Source organism: Dunckerocampus dactyliophorus, chromosome 3 (assembly GCF_027744805.1).
Source record: "Dunckerocampus dactyliophorus isolate RoL2022-P2 chromosome 3, RoL_Ddac_1.1, whole genome shotgun sequence".
Classification (NCBI taxonomy): domain Eukaryota; kingdom Metazoa; phylum Chordata; class Actinopteri; order Syngnathiformes; family Syngnathidae; genus Dunckerocampus; species Dunckerocampus dactyliophorus.
Genome location: NC_072821.1, coordinates 26,422,283 through 26,434,354, shown reverse-complemented (window position 1 = coordinate 26,434,354; position 12,072 = coordinate 26,422,283). Strand labels below are relative to the sequence as shown.

Genomic DNA, 12,072 nt, shown 5'->3' with positions numbered 1-12,072 from the left:
AATGAAACCACAAGTATAGGAAGTGATCATTTTCCGATAAGTTGTACAATAAACGCAGAAGTAGATATCAAAGAAAGACCCAGACATAAAAAGTGGTGCTTTTCAAAAGCGGATTGGGGAAAAGTCAGGGAGGAATGTAGCAAAGCAGCAAATTCAATATCAATGGAAGGTGGCATAGAGGAATGCACAGTTAAGATCACAAATAAGACAATAGAGGCAGCAATGAAAAGTATACCGTGTAAGTCAATTGGAGGGGAAAGGAAAATGGTTCCATGGTGGAATGAAAAGTGCACAACAGCTGTAAAAGAAAGAAATTGCGCATTAAGAAGGTTAAGGAAGAACCTCAACCAAAAAAATGTAATAAATTATCAGAGGAAAAAAGCTATAGCCCGAAGAGTAATTAAGAACAGTAAACAAAACGCATGGAGGGATTATTGCTCTGCCATAGGAAGGGAAATTAAGATAGATGTATGGTCAATGTTAAAGAAGATGAGTGGGAAAAATGTGTTTGCTAAAATACCTATATTAGAAGATAATGGAACAATGTATGTGACTGATAAAGCAAATGTGCTGGGGAAAAAGTTTGCGGGGGTGCACAGAGGAGACCATCTGGATGAAAATCATAGACGAGGGAAGGAGAGGATGCTAAAAAAGAATAGGGATGTGTTAATAAAACAGGATAGTGAGGAGAGTGTGATGGATGTTGAAATTAATATCAATGAATTGCTAATAGTATTAAATAAAAGTAAAGATACTGCAACAGGAGAAGACCAGTTGAGTTATATTATGTTCCAGAACTTACCAGAAAATATGTTGGGAAAAATATATTTATTTAACAAAATATGGGAAGAAGGGGAAATACCAAAGCAATGGAAAAGTGCATTAATTTTACCATTTAATTTCTACAAACCCGGTAAGGATCCAAAACACCCTGTGAATTATCGACCTTGCTCTAACATCACATCTATGCAAATGGATGGAGAACGTTCTAGTCAGAAGACTTAACTACTTCCTTGAAAGTCGAGAGTTAATTACACCTTATCAGTGTGGGTTTAGAAAAGGACGATCAACAATGGATGCTGTAGTTAGAGTAAGTAATGAAATAGAGAAAACCTTTAAAATGAAAGAGTTGATGAACATTGTATTCTTTGATATTGAAAAGGCTGATGAATCCATGTGGCGGGAGGGTTTATTGATTAAGATGAATAGGATGGGAATTAGAGGTAGGTTCTATAACTGGGTCCTTGACTTCATATCGAACAGAAAATTCAAAGTTAAAATAGGATCAGAGATGTCAGAAGAATACAGTATAGCAAATGGTATACCACAGGGGAGTGTAATTAGTCCAGTTTTGTTTAACGTAATGATAAATGATATATTCATGAATTTGGATAGAAGGATTGGGTCGGCCCTATATGCAGATGATGGAGTGATTTGGGCAAGGGGACGAGATTCTATAAATGTGACAAGTAAAATGAAGGAAGCAATAAAGAAGATAGAACAATGGTCATATGACTGGGGATTTAAGCTATCACCCAATAAAACATGTTACATGACGATTACCAGGAAAAAAGGCATAAAAAATCAGAACCTGATGCTATATGGACAAAACATGATAAAAGTAGATCATTTTAAATACCTTGGTATGTGGCTAGATCAGGAAGGCACATGGAAGACCCATGTGGAAAAGGTAGAAGAGAAATGTAAGAGGATAATAAACTTAATGAGGTAAGGAGTGGGGAGCAGATAAACAGTCACTAATATATATATACATATATAGAGCTTTGATGAGCGCAAATATAGATTATGGAAGTTTTGTATATGGAGCTGCAGCTAAAACACATTTAATGAAAATAGAAAGAAATATTCACAAAGCATTTAGGATATGTACAGGTGCAATCATATCAACACCAATTAAAGCAATGCAGGTTGGATACAACTAAAAGTAATAGCTTTGGGTGGGTAATTAAAGATAAAATAGATAAATATAACATAAAAAATATACATATTAATAATTCTACACCCATAAGCAATATCCCTATCTGGCTATTTCCTAAACCTGAAGTAGATATATATATAACAGAGTTAAAAAATAAATGGAAAGATAGTAAAAAAGGGCATTAAGGCAAGTCAATATATTAAAAACAAATATTATGGTTACTTAGATATGTATACAGATGGATCAAAAAGCGAAGAAGGGAAGGTGGGGATTGGAATCTATGTACCAACAATGAACTATAGCATCATTAAAAGATTACCAGACCAGCTCTCGGTTTATACAGCAGAAATGATGGCAATTATTATAGGCTTGCAATGGATAGAGAAAATAAAACCAGATAGAGTGATATGTTGTGTGGACTCTCTGGCAGCATTATATAGTATTAAAAATATGGAATCAAGTCGAGAGGATTTATTATTAGAAATACATCAAAGCTTATTCCAACTACACATGTTAAAAATAGAAATAAGATTTTGCTGGGTGCCTGCACATGTTGGGGTGGAGGGGAATGAGGTGGCAGATAAAATGGCTAAAATGGGAATTAGAAGGAATGAAATTATAAATATACCTGCTGGTAAAGGCGAAGTAAAGGCAATAATCAAAAAACAAATGATGGAGAAATGGCAAAATAGGTGGGACGAGGGTAGTAGCGGGAGAAAGTATTATAAAATACAAAGATCTATCAGTGCACAAGGGGTGAAGAGAAAAAACAGAAAAGAGGAAATAGTGTTAACTAGGATGAGGCTCAATCACACCGGGTTAAATGACAAGATGTTTTTGATAGGGAAATGTAAATCAAAAGTATGTATGGAGTGCAAAAGTATAGAGAACGTAGAACACATATTACTACACTGCAAGAGATATAGGGAAGAACGTGTAACGTTAAGGAAAAGAATTAAGAAGATAGGAAGGGAATGGAGCATTGAGGGTATTTTAGGAACAGGTGGAGAGGGGGTAAGAGATATACAGAGGGCAGTGATAGAATATTTGAAGGACACAGGATTATATAATAGAATATAGATAAGTATTCGAATATTTTACTATAAGTATTATTATTAGGATTATTATTAGTAGTAGTATAAGTAGTATCCTCATGTACTAAGTTAGCATAAAGTAAGATACTGTATATGGCCCATGTTACATACTCTGGTACGGTAGGTGGCGGTATGCACCTTTTAAAGTCATGGTTGCAACCCGCCATTAAATTAGAAGAAGAAGAAGAAGAAGAAGAAGAAGAAGAAGAAGAAGAAGAAGAAGAAGAAGAAGAAGAAGAAGAAGAAGAAGAAGAAGAAGAAGAAGAAGAAGAAGAAGAAGAAGAAGAAGAAGAAGAAGAGTCTTAAGCTCCGCCCACGGACATTTCATTTAGACTCCACCCCTCACTTCACGTTGCTGAAATGAAAAGCAGATGGAAGAAGTTGACAATTAGGAATCATTTTGCATCATTAGGTAAGTAAATGTTTAAATAGATGAACTAATTAATTGTTTTGTACCTTGTTTACACATAAAAAACGTTAGTTTTTGGTGTGATATTTAAGACTAATAAACCGAGGCAGCTGTTTTCACCCAAAGCCTTTGCTAATGTTAGCTCGTGTTTTTGCTAAGTTATATTTTCTATTAAGTGTTGCTGTGAGCTGAATCGGCACTGCCTGTGCAACATTTGGCAAAGTAATTGAACGCTACGTTGTATCTTCATTATACTGTCTTCATTTTTAATGAGCTAATGGCTAACTAGCTAATTGGCACGAGGCCTGCTGGCCCACAGGAAAGGACTTGATATACTGTACAAGATACAAGATATCAAGGTTGGGCAACTGTAATTGTTATTTTAACTTAAAAATAATTGTCAGGCATGTGTTAGAAGTGAACTACACATTTTTTTTTAGAATGATGCATCTTTATTTTTCTTCTTGGTTCACAGAAAACCTTTGCTTGAGTCTACATGAATGTGGTAATTAATATCTTTTTTTATCAAGGGATAAGCCCTGCAACTATGTCTTTTCCATATTTATTTTATTATTTTAGTAGGACTTTTTAAAATATTTTATTTATTCTTATTCTCAGAGGTGGATGGGGATGTCTTTGATGAGCTTGTCAAGTCAGGGGTTTTGACTTTCAAGGTCCTTTTATCAGTGACAGGTAAGGATGTGAAAACATTTGAAAATGCATGAGGTGGTTTAGATATTACAGGCAGTGTGGACCCCATCAGGTACCTTGGTTTTGTCCAAATGAGATATTGTTGTCATGATCTTTGAGGCCTCAAAATGTATTTTTGGTCTCACTTTACAATAAGGTACACAAAAATACAGTAGTTACTGATGAACTAATTACTAAAGCACAAATTTACAGTAGTAGAGGATCTAATGAAGAACTAAAAAGGAACCAATGAGCAGAGTAGTTACTGAGGAACTAAAACACATACATTTAGAGTAGTTTCTAATAAACTAATGAAGAACTAATGAGTAGTGGATAGGGTTAGATAGGTTTGTTCCTCATCCTGCACGACTGTAATTTTGTGTACCTTATTGTAAAGTGAGACAGTATTTTCATTTGATATTCAATTTTTAGCCCCTTTTTCCATAGGTTGAAATTCCCCAAAATTATTTTTTTTGTTTTAGTAGTAATTAGTGTTTTGTACTGCTTTGTAGAGTAAGAGATTCATTTGACTGGAGATGAAGCAGACTCCACTATCCCCAGCTTCACCCCAGTTATCGCCAGTTGGTGGCGATAACAGGTTCGACAATTTATCCTTCAGCCCACAAGAAAGAGGAACCCAACAGAACCAATGGATCAGGATGAATCAAGACAGGTAAGCTTTGAGTAAATGAATGTAAAGTGTTTATATGCATGACATTGTTTTATTTAAAAATCCTCTTGAATTCCCATGAACACACTATTTCATTTTTAATATTTTTGGCAGAAAGTCGGTGGTGTTTTGAGGGCCAATCCGAAAGGTGAGGAAATCTTCAAGGAGTGCAACAAGACTAAAACACTAACTGATGCAATGTGTAAACAGATGGTGAACATCCTGGTTGCAGATATGATGGAGCTGCATGGGTCACTTCCCCCTTTCCATTAGAACAGTCATTCCAGACTGTCATCAACTGCAGTAAGACCATGTACTGTGGGAATGGTTCTATCTGTGATCATTAACTATGACGTGTTTTGAAAGGAGGGTTCCACCATCATGTGTGATGACAAATTACGCCCTGGAGGTAGAACAGGTCGTCCAGAAATCGTAAGGTTGGTTGGATCCTTGCTCCCTCCACCGAGTCCTACACTTCTCCTGGCTCTCAAAGTTGTTCCAAGACTGTTTCTTCAGGATGGTCCAAAAACCAGAGGAGAATATCTGTTAACTGGTCAACAGCTGTTTGGTGAGGAGTGCAAGGAGGCACTATCTACAATAAGACATTCAACCGATGAATCCGTGGTCAAAGAAGATGAGAGCAACTTTCCAGTATCGGCAGAATATGATCCAAGCACAAGATGTATCATCGTCTGTCCTCAATGTGTTCCCTCGCTTCCTAAATGTTCCTGGATTGGTAAGGAAATCTTTAGTATTTGGACTAGTTCAGTATTAGATTACCCATTACGTCAACCATTTGTAAACCTGTAGGCCTACAGTAGATGAAATATTCATGTCTTGTTTATAGATTGACCAGGATTTTTCAATGATTTTGCTGATGAAGTATCTCAGAGGTTCCTGGCTAAGTGGTCAACTGTCTTCAAAGCAAAAGTCATTGCAGACTGCAAGACTCTCCCGCAAAAGCAGAACATTGATGAGTTGCTGTCAGGAACTGAACCTCAACCTGATGACAGCTGTGGTCAGTAGAAACAGTTCTGGATTACGCAAATAACTTAATATATTTATTTCCTAGCTGTTTAAAAAAAAATATATATTTTCTTTTAGGCTGGGGCAGTGATACATTCTGCAGCCTTCTACTCCTGCATCTGCTCCCTCTGACTTCTAGAGGCCAGGAAAAAAAACAGCAAAGATCAGTTTGGCTCAAGCAGCCAACCATCTTCTCAGACATCTTAAGGTATGCAAAGGTCCATTTTTACATATCAAAACATGATTTCTGTCTAAAAGCATTCATTTTAGGTTGCAGATGTTCTTGAATCAGCTAATTGTGTTGATTCAATGTCATAATGCTAAACACCTGAGAAATGGAAACCAGTGTGACCCACTTCCAAGACTGTTGACACAAGACAACCATTTCTCCTCTGCATCAGTGAGCAAAGGTGACATCCAGAGGTTCTACATTATTGACCAAAAGCCGGTTCCATGCAAGGCACATACATTTATTGCAGCTTTTGATGAACTGTTCAAAGCTCGCTATGTCTTCAGTCTCTCATATGGTTAAAAATGGATAAGCGCAAACATTTGGGTCTGAATGCTGCCCAGTCATGGTGTCTTCTATGTAACACTCTACTTATATTTGGTGATGTCATTGAAAGGAATACAGTAATGATCACTGGAACTTCCTCCTCCTTTTGATGCAGATTGTCAACATACCTGTAGTGTTCTCCTACACCATAACTGATGGAATGATCCTTTACTTGAAACATCTGATAAGTGAGCACCACACTCGCTACAAAGCATTGCTGCCTGGTAAGAAGTTGATTCCCAAGCATACAAAACATTGGCCCTCTTATCCATATGTGGTGCATGTGTTTTGAAGCCAAACACAATTCTTTCAAAAGGTGTGGTTAAAATTTTTTGTCATGGCCTTTCACTATGAAAATTATTATTTTAGAAGATTTGCATTTGGCCATACAACATCAAAAACAATCTGCAACTTGAAAGGTGGGGAGGAACGTGTTCAGGCATGATGTCTGCAAGCATCTTCCAAGTGTGTCAAGTACCAACTGGGTGACAAGTTATGGTATAGAGTCCCATGTTGGTGTGTTCATATGTACTGGATGTAGCTTTAATCTACCTGTGTTCAAGAAGATCTGTGATATAATAAAACACAAAGAATGTGCTTTCATAATAGCCTGTAATGTAGAAATTATGTACTATGAGGACCTGTTTAACACGTACTGCATAGAAGACCAAATGCTTGAGTTTTCTGTCATGTTAAATGAACTGACTCATTTCAGACCATTTGACAAGCAGTACTCTAGTGACAGTTGTCAAAGAGCATACATACTGTAGTGCCCTGCTGTTATTTAAGCTACTGTCTGTTGTAAATGAAAAGTTTTTGAATAAAATGGATGAAGCAGTCAACTAGTCATTTTTTTTAATTTTTTTTATTTTATTTTGAAGTAGTATATGAACACTTTTATAGTGTTAATGTTGCAACTCCTTTTGAGAGTAAAATGACACTATAAAAGTCAATAAATGACTCTTAAGAGAATTAATTTGTGACACCTCACACTAGTGTTAAAAAAATGCAACACCGGTTGGTGTCGAGGAGTGTTAAATTTTAACTATATAAATAGGTAATATTGACTCCACAATGGTGTAAAAATGGCTACACTTTCAAAAGTGTTAAAATAACACTTTGTAGAGTGGACCCCATGGGACACTTTGAAAGTGTTGAGATTAACTCCAACAGTGTCAATTTAGGCCTGCTGAATTTGCTGTAAATTGTGTAGGTCCGCACCTCCTGTTTGGTGAATGTGGTTTGGTGCATCACTTTTTACCACGTCCACCGCCTGGGAGCCAAAAAGCCAAAGACCCAAAGGCCGAACATTTTAAGCAGAAGGAACAGGTGAAGAGCCGAGGCCGGGAACTGAAGGAGACGGACTTCAACGTTAACAACCAATTTCCTAGAGAAATCCTCGACAGAAGTTCGGAAGAAGTTCATTAACTCTTCGTCAAAGGACAACTATAACGCGCCCGGGAAGCCACACCGTGGTTGTGCTAATCATCCTAATATGGCAATTGATTATCTATATTAATCAGGTAACATTTTTCTTTCTCATATCAATATGCCTGCGGTTTATATATTACAGCGCGCACACCTGTAGCCACTGTCATTGTCTGCTCCCACTTTACCCCCAATTTTTCTCTCTTTTACATGTCACATTTCCCACTGTATGCACAGTCCCTCTTTCCTTTTTTTTCTTCTTTTCCCTTTTCTCCCTCTGTTTCACTCCTTCTCCCTGTCTTTTTTTTCCCCTTTTCCACATTTGGATTCAAGCTTGATCTTGGGAGGGGACCACAACTTAATATTCAATCCAGAAATTGACAGGTCTGGCCCAGATGGGAGACATCATGAGTCTCAGTCAACATCAATACAGAAGAAATTATTATTTTCACGACCACAAGACGCACTTAAAGGTCATAAATTTTGTCCAAAATGGGCGGGGCGCCTTATAATGCGGAGCGCATCATAGCACTTTATTATTTATTTATTTATTTATTTATTTGTATTATTTGCTTGTATTAATGTCTCTTCTGTTGTTGTTGCTTAATTTATTGGTATATATGTTTATGTGTTTATGTTTCTTATGTTCTTATTCTTTCATTTGTTTTATTTCTTTTCTTGGGAGAATGAACAGAATAAGATTTTCATTGCATGGTATAACTGCTGTTTTACTATGCACATGACAATAAAACTCTCTTGTATCTTGTATCTTGTATCTTGTATCTTGTATCTTGTGTGTACCGAGTTCCAAAATCTGTAAGTGTTGCTGTGTGACTTTTGTGAGCGCTCCGCTCGACTGACTGGGAGCCTGCCGACACGCTGCTTGTATAGCGGAAAGGAAAAGTGGACGTGACAAAGGACGCTAAAGGCACTCCCCAGTAGTTATATAAGTATATTTAATGAAATGGCGCCATCTATCCATCCCGGCAAGGACTACCGTGGCGCAGCAACATCCAGCGGATTACAAGGAAAGCTGGCCATGTTCCGCTCCTACTGCAGTAGAAACATTGCAAACAAATACTACCCAACTACATCATCAACATGGACGACATGCCGCTCACTATCGACATCACACACAATGGGGCACGAGAAGTCGGCTTTTACTGTTGTGCTTGGTTGCCATGGTAACGGACAGAAACTGCTACCTGTGGTGGTTTTTAAGAGGAAGAAAAGTTTCCACCCGGACCAATCAAAGGGGCTGGAAGAACGACGAGAAAATGGCTGAGTGACATGTACGGAAAGAGACCGAATGTTTTTTTCACATGCGTCAGAAGTGCAGAAAATTAACTTGGAGCTTAACATCATTCCAGGAGGCTTGACGAAGGAACTCCAACCGCTGGACATCGGTGTAAACACGGCGTTTAAATTGAAGTTGCGAGCAGCGTGGGAGCGATAGATGACAGCTAGCGAACACAGCTTCACTAACACTGGGAGGCAGCGCCATGCGAGTTTCGCCACTATTTGTGAATGGATGTAAACACGGCGTTTAAAGTGGAATTGCGAGCGATGAATGACAGCTAGCGAACACAGCTTCACTAATGGATTGTGGATGCTTGGGCTAACGTGTCTGACGCACAGTTCGAGCTTTCACAAAAGCCAGCATCATTTCCGAGGCGCCGCACGGCAACGAGACTGACTGACAATGACGACAGGGAGCCTGGCGTGTTTGATGGAGAACTTTCCCCGCTGTTCATTTGGGATACAAAAGGGGGGGGCTTTGATGGATTTGTGGCTGAGGATTGCCAAAAAATAACGTGAGTACATTGTTAAATACTTCAGTAAAGTACAACCCAACTCAGTTTTGCTCTAGCTGGCTTTTTAAAAACATACAATAGCATGCATGCTAGCATATTGTAGCATCGCTGGGAGCACTTCCTTTTCCCCAGCGTGCTTTGCGGTAGTGTTTTGGTGCAAAGGCTCTTAAAAGTTACATGTTTGAGCTACACAGTTGTTAGTTATTGTTCTGCAAAAGTAGCGGTAGTGTCTTGTCTGTTTTTGTGTTGCTGTGTGATGTTTTTAGTTGTGCACCATGACTGAGACTGTTGTGTTGAGTGATGACCATCCTGATTTCAGGTTGGTTTGATAAACAGAATGAGACTTCTGCTCTTAATTTATCTAAAGAAAGAAAGCGTTGCTTCCTCACTGACTTCTGAGCAACACGATACCGTGCATACCTGCGCCCTATAATATGGTGCGCCTTGTGTATGTGTTAAATAAAAAAACAGCACCTGTAACTGAGACTGCGCCTTTAATATGGTGTGCTTTATGGTCGTGAAAATTCGGTACATTAATAATTTTGGTCTGTGTGTTCCTGGGCGCTCTTATCACCTAACTCACAGGGAATATACTTATTTCTCACCAGTGCACCGCACTTATCTCGTATTGACTACTTTTTAACAAGTAGCTCAATCATATCAGACACATCAAACATTTACGTACACCCTATCACCATTAGTGACCACACCCCAGTCTCTCTTTTTTTCACTAACCAAACTATAAGCGCAACTACTAAATGCTCGAGATTTACTACATCATTACTAAAAGACCCAGATTTCCTAAAATACTTTGAGAGTGGACAATTTTTTAGACTTAAATGACCAACCTGGAATCTCGGCTAGTATTCTCTGGGAGACAGCAAAAGTAGTAATGCACGGGAAAAGTATTTCATATTCATCATATAAGAAAAAGAAAGAAAGATTATTGGATTTAGAGTTGAAGAAAAAAGTCAAACTCCTCGAAACCGCTCATGCTGACTCACAAGATGATTACACCCTGAGTCACCTCAGAAAACTGAAATTAGACTTAAAAGAAATTCCCAATTAGAAAATTCAGTTCCAACTGCAGAGACTGCGTTTGGAGAAGTTTGCGCTTGGCAATAAACCCGTGAAATACTTAGCTAACCAACTAAAACTCAAAGACACTCAGGAGGTTATCACTCAGCTCCCGGAGGAAATTAATTCTGTCTTTTAGGGACGTTTATAAAAATTTATACACGCCTCAGATTAAAACATCTCTCCCAGATATTTAAACATTTCTCAACACCTTAGAATTACCCAAATTAAATGAAGAACAGGTGACAAACCCATTTCATTAACAGAACTTCATGATGCTCTACAACGGTTGCCAGATAAGAAAGCATCGTTCCCTGCTGAATTTTACAAAGCATTCTGGTCATTACTCGCCCCAATATTTCTTAGAATGGTTTTGGAAATTAAAGACAGTGCTTGCCTGCCTCCAAACATGAACTCAGCTGCAATCAGTCTCCTGCTGAAACCAGATAAGGACCCAATACTACCTTCCAGTTATGGTCCAATTTTACTGATTAATGCAGATCTTAACATAATATGCAAATTGTTAGCAATAAGACTGGAAAAAGTTAGCCCTCATATAATACACCCTGATCAATCAACTAACAATGTACGCCGTCTAACAATCTGTTTGATCACTCTGTCATCCATAATTTAGTAACCACAATTGTTTCATTAGATGCTGAAAAAGGCATTGCTAGAGCAAACTGGAAATTTCTCCTTGCAATGCTACAAAAATTTGGCTTTGGAGATTAATTTAGTACAGGGGCGGACATTACGTCGATCGCGAGCTACCGGTAGATCGCCAAGTTAGTCTGGGTCGATCGCGTAAACGTCACTGTGTAGTTGTCATATATCAGTCTGGTGACATTAAGCTCCCCTCCTGATTCGCGCTTGCTCCCCGCAGCGTTTCAAGCTACACACGAAGATGCAACTTTCATCTTTATTCTGATTATGGATGAACTAACTCTGCGGTAAGATGTCTATATCTATAACAAAAGTTATCTGTTCACTTGTAGAAGCTAGCTACATAGAAAAAAAAGTATATTTTCTGGCTTTGCTTGGCGTCATGAACTCTACTACACAAATCAGTGTTTTCTACACGTTCGCTTCTTAAACTATTATTTCATGATGAAACCAAAAATTTGCCCATTGGTGAAACCTTTTTGATATGTTGCCAAACAATTTCTTTTAATTAAAAACTATCGGTGTGAAGGGTTTGTTATGAAAATGTACTAAACACTGTTTGGGTTTGTTATGAAAATGTACTAAACACTGTTGCAACTGGACATAAATTAACCAGAAATATTATTATCACTCCTATATCATAATAGTGTTAAAGTGTGTTGCCGTGTAGGAAGGTCTGTTTTAGGAATGTGACCTAGCAAAAGAG

At 38.0% G+C, this 12,072-nt stretch overlaps 1 protein-coding gene and 1 long non-coding RNA gene across 8 annotated transcripts in view; both read left to right on the top strand.

Moving 5' to 3' along the window:
* Nucleotides 1–3,280: 3,280 nt before the first annotated feature.
* Nucleotides 3,281–7,214, top strand: LOC129178588 (uncharacterized). Of its 7 annotated transcripts, none has more exons than XR_008569815.1 (10): nt 3,285–3,445; nt 3,918–3,947; nt 4,061–4,135; nt 4,645–4,805; nt 4,917–4,950; nt 5,013–5,239; nt 5,319–5,538; nt 5,650–5,820; nt 5,907–6,036; nt 6,099–7,214. It is a non-coding gene; the product is annotated as an uncharacterized LOC129178588 (long non-coding RNA). The 7 variants fall into 7 exon arrangements; XR_008569814.1 differs by having other exon boundaries at nt 3,286–3,445; nt 5,364–5,538; XR_008569813.1 differs by having other exon boundaries at nt 3,287–3,445; nt 5,013–5,105; nt 5,169–5,538.
* Nucleotides 7,215–9,069: 1,855 nt separating this feature from the next.
* The window catches only part of chrna7a (cholinergic receptor, nicotinic, alpha 7a (neuronal)), a 50,299-nt gene continuing 47,296 nt past the window's right edge, over nt 9,070–12,072 (top strand). The window contains exon 1 of the mRNA XM_054770432.1: nt 9,070–9,626. The gene's annotated coding sequence lies outside the window, so the exon portion shown is untranslated. The remainder of the gene's footprint in view (nt 9,627–12,072) is intronic.